At 34.7% G+C, this 5,009-nt stretch overlaps 1 long non-coding RNA gene across 1 annotated transcript; it reads left to right on the top strand.

Annotated features, from left to right (window-relative positions):
* The first annotated feature begins 376 nt into the window (after nt 1–376).
* LOC132747418 (uncharacterized) lies at nt 377–3,173 on the top strand. The gene is made up of 4 exons (XR_009628125.1): nt 377–814; nt 1,220–1,312; nt 1,990–2,177; nt 2,778–3,173. It is a non-coding gene; the product is annotated as an uncharacterized LOC132747418 (long non-coding RNA).
* Nucleotides 3,174–5,009: the final 1,836 nt, after the last annotated feature.

Below are 5,009 nucleotides of genomic sequence, written 5' to 3'. Positions count from 1 at the left end.
AAATATGCTTTTTGGAAGGAAATTTTTTCAAAAAAAAATTTCCTTTCTATATTATCGGTCTGCCTATATTGAAAAAGAACGAACAACACCTAATTGAATTCTGTTTAAGCTCAATAGAAAATAAGTAGTTAGTGCGACCAAGAAAGTAGTGCAGCAGAACTATATGTATACTTTCAAACGTGGATGACTTGAAGAAAAAGCTGATGTTCAAAAAAACGTGAAATGATGATATTCAATGTTAGCTTACATCAATGGAACATAATCTTAAACGTGTACGAAAAAAAAACATCAGTATTATTACGCATTAGGCCAAAGAAAAGTTTGTGTCCATGTACCCATGTACAATAAATTGAATATAAATAAGGTGTAATTTTGTAGCAGAGATGCTGAAAAGTTCACATATATAAATCAACCGAAGGAAATGAAAGTATTTATTGTATATATTTAGCAATTTATTGAATAGCATTTTATGCCACCGCTGATTTTTTTACGTCGATAACTCAAGAGGAAACAATGGATACAATATGTGGCCTTAAAAAGGCGTTCTGTACTGTACTATTTTCGCAAAAAATGGTTCGCAAACTATCATAGAATCAAAGCGTTTGAAACAAAAATATTATTATATAAATAATAAAAAACAAGATTACAATACAAGTCTTTCAAGAGTATTCTGGAATTAACGGATGCAATTTGATAAAACTTGGTGTTGATGTAGGGCACACCGCCATTGTTCGGACCATCGACAGAATAACGTTCGTGGTTTTGAGCTTTTTCCATCCAAGACATAGATTTGCTGATGAATAACATCGCAAAGGTTTGTGGAAATGCTTTTATTTCTTTGTTCAAAATCGTTTTGTGTTTGCAGATGTTAATTTGTTAGCCAAACGAAATTAGGTCAAGGATTGTTTACATTATTGAATTTACAGGTAAACTCGGCCCTATACCAACTCGGGACAGGTCAACTAGGCCCTCTATTAAAACCATATATTAGGATATAGATTGTTTAGTTAATAAAATATTGTTTGAAATTATCTTTAAGATAAATAATCTTTAAGATTAGGAGAAAATATATATATGTTCATTCTTTGTAAGAATGTTAGAAGACTTGCAAGTTACCGACATTAGGGCCAAAATTATTAAATATATTGTAAGTCATGACGGCTTTCCCATTGCTGTCATCAAACTTTAACCTTGTTGAAGTTGTTCATAACTTTTTCAGATCTTGGTGTATTGTCTTCATACTTGGCCACAACAACCCTTCAAATAGACCAGACTAAACTAAATTAACTTGACCACCATATGAACATTCAAGGTATATGTCTAAATCTTCTTATTTTTTGCTATTAGTGGCTATAACTTTGTTATTTTTGAATGGATTGTCTTCAAACTTGAACAACAATCTTTCAGGATAGGACCTGACTCACTCATAAATGTCCTTGAAGCTTTTGTGATCAGAAGTTGTACAGAATAATACAAACCCAGAGCAATTTCATTCACTTGGTTTTGCAACTTCTGAGAAAATGGATTTTAAAGATAGTTGTTTTCTTGAAATTTCAGGACAGTATAGTAGATAGTAAAGACATTTAATACATACTGTACAGTATATACACTATAATTACTATAGTATACTATAAAAATCTTTATGCTTGGACAATTTTGAACAAATTGTTTCTTAAACAGTGTAAGAAATTAGGATTTGAATCGACTAGGCTGGTCGGACTACTAGATTGGAATATTCACTTGCCCAAAAGACATTTCACTAGCACGATTCATTTGTTCAAAACAGTTGTTTATATTGCCTCTGAAAATACAGTAGCCTGGTCGGGCTTGTTACTGTGAAAAGTTGATAGCCCAAGGAGAAATTTAGTAGTCGGGCTCTCGGACTACTGCTAATTTCGAACACTGCTTAAATTATTGATTTGATATCAACTAACATAATTATTGGGATACTATATGTATATCTAATAATAATTATATTTTATGTTTCAGAAGTTCGGCCTACATGTCAGATTTATGAATGTGAACAGCAGGATATCGATTTTAAGGATGCTTTAGGGTCAATGACAATGAAATCACGAAAGATAAAGGCTAAAATGTGAGACTGTCAATCTGACTAACCTTGAAGTGAACAAATGGAAAAAATGTTTCTTTCAATAGCATGGGCTTTTAAGGAAGAGGTACATGATTATTTAGAAGTATTTGTATATGATATTTCTTAATTATTATATTCTAATAGCTTTTTTTTCTTGATTTGTTTAAAGGCTGACACAGGACAGTTTATTTTAAGTCGGTGAGCTTCGGTCACTGGATAGACTATTGTCACAAAAAGCCAAATTTATAAAAAAGAATTACAGTGTATTTAAATATCTTATACAAGAAATTAGGAACAAAATTAATAGCAAGAACAATTGTGACATGTGACATGTATTTAGGAATTCAGCTTTCTTTTCGTTTTTACCTCAGGACAATTCACATTAAAATATTGAATATTCACAGTAAGCAGTGTTAGCATTCCGACTTATCTGACATATATGATCATCTTATCATCACTTAGCTGTCTATAGCTTATCAGAATCACTCACATTTATGAATTTAAATAATTTTGAAAAAATTGCTGCTTAGCAAATAGATAAAATACTTGGGGTGTCTGTGACTGATTGGTTTAGTTTCTTGACTTTAAACCTTTAAGCCTTTCACTGCTGTAAGTTCGAGCTCGGCAAGGGTTTACAAGTGGAATTTTAACTTTGCAATTAACTTTTTCTAAACAAATATTTCAGGTAACAGAGGCGCTTATATGATAGAACAGTAAAAGCAGGAGTGATAATGAAAGATACATGTAGATGTGTCTTCATGTCGGAAACACTAAAGAAATGGAAATATTGTGGTTTTATCAAACTTAAAAGAAATTGGAATACCAGGAGACTGCCTGCCCTTTGCAATGTTGGATAAAGAGTTCTTAGATGTGATGTCGAAAGCCTCATGAAGCCCATGACTTAATCTAATTAGAAAAAGAAATGACATTGAAGAGAAAACTAGTCACCAGTCTTTCACCAAGAACTAGAGATAACTTTCCAATATTTGAAATATAATATGAGCCGCGTCATGACAAAACCAACATAGTAGGTTTGCGACCAGCATGGATCCGAACAAGCCTGCGCCTCCGCGTAGTCTGATCAGGATCCATGCTGTTCGCCATCAGTTTCTACTTGTAATAGAGTTTGTAAGCGAACAGCATGGATCCTGATCAGACTGCGTTGATGCGCAGGCTGGTCTAGATCAATGCTGGTCGCAAACCCATTATGTTGGTTTTGTCATGGCGCGGCTCATATGTATAGAACTTTATTGAGCCACCAGTTTTTCACCAGGAAAATAAGATCACTTAACTATTTTTAGCTCACCTGTCACAAAGTGACAGGGTGAGCTTTTTTGATCGCTTTTCGTCTGGCGTCCGTCCGTAAACTTTTACTTTAAATGACATCTCCTCATAAACCACTAAGCCAATTTCATCCAAACTACACAGGAATGTTTCTTTGGTGGTCACCTCTAAATATTGTTCATAGAACGCTGGTTGCCATGGCAACCAAAAGAAAAAAACTTAAAGTATTTTCCTTTAAAGAACCCAAAGAGCTAGAGCTTAGACAAAGTATCTTCTTTTAAAGGTATGAAACATCTTCTAGTGAGTGTCTACCAAGTTTGTTCAAATAAAAGCCCTTGGGGTCAAAATTGGCCCCTCCTCAGGGGTCATTGAATTTCTCTATATGCATATAGTAAAAACTTAAAAATCTTCTTTGAAAAAACCAAAATAGCTAGAGTTTAGATATTAAGCATGAAACATCTTCTGGTAAGTGTGTACAAGGTTTGTTCAAATAAAAGCCCTGGGGTCAAAACTGGCCCCGCCCCAGGGGTTTCATTGTTTTTAACTATTTGTGTAAAGTAAAAACTTAAAAAATCTTCTTTTAAAAAACCCAATGAACTAGAGCCTAGATGTTTAGCATGAAACATCTTATGGTGTTGACAAGGTTTGTTCAAATTTAAGCCCTTGTATAAAAATTGGCCATGCCGGGGTGGGGGGTGGTGCAGAGGTCTTTGTTTTACATTATATGTGTGTAGTAAAAACTTAACATCATGAAACATCTTCTAACGGGTGTCTTACAAGTTTGGTCAAATAAAAGCCCTGGGGTTTAAACTGGCCCCGCTCCAGGGGCCTATATATACATGTCCCTCTTGTTGAAATATGTATGAACAAATCTTTATCAACTTCAAGCTTTTATTGAAGATATTTGAAATAACTTGGCACAAATGATTGTTATAATAAGACAATGAGTCATGTCAACAACCAGACCCCTACCTCCAGGGTCAAGGTCGCACTTGCTCATTCAAGGTCAACATTTTCTATTTGAAAGTATATCTCGTGTCCGGTCTATAACTTTCCTATCTCTAAAGGGATTTTGTAAATACTTGCCGCAATTTCTCACAATAATGAGAAGATGTGTCATGCTCAACAACAGGTCACCTGCCTCCAATGTCAAGGTCACACTTGGAGGTCAAATATTAGCACAGCCTGTTACAGGGTATATTTCGTGTCCGGTCCATAACTTTGTCATTTATTGAAGGAATTTGAAATAACTTGGCACAAATGTTTGTTAAAGTAAGACGATGATGTGCAACAACCAGACCCCTACCTTCAGGGTCAAGGTCACACTTGCTCACTCAAGGTCAACATTGTCCATTTGAGGGTATATCTCGTGTCCAGTCTATACCTTTCTTATCTTTGAAGGGATTTTGTAAATACTTGCCACAATTGTTCACAACAATGAGATGTGTCATGCGCAACAATCGGTCACCAACCTACAAGGTCAAGGTCACACTTGGAGGTCTAAGATTAACATAGCCTGTTATAGGGTATTTTTTTGTCCGGTCCATAACTTTTTTGTATATCAAAGGATTTTGAAAAAACTTGGCACAAATATTCACTATAATAAGACAATGTGTCATGCGCATCACCTGCA

The sequence above is a fragment of the Ruditapes philippinarum genome, unplaced genomic scaffold (genome assembly GCF_026571515.1).
Source record: "Ruditapes philippinarum isolate M1 unplaced genomic scaffold, ASM2657151v2 ctg514_1_1_1_1, whole genome shotgun sequence".
Lineage (NCBI taxonomy): Eukaryota > Metazoa > Mollusca > Bivalvia > Venerida > Veneridae > Ruditapes > Ruditapes philippinarum.
Note: the sequence above shows the minus strand (reverse complement) of the source record. Positions and strands in the feature narration are given on the sequence as shown.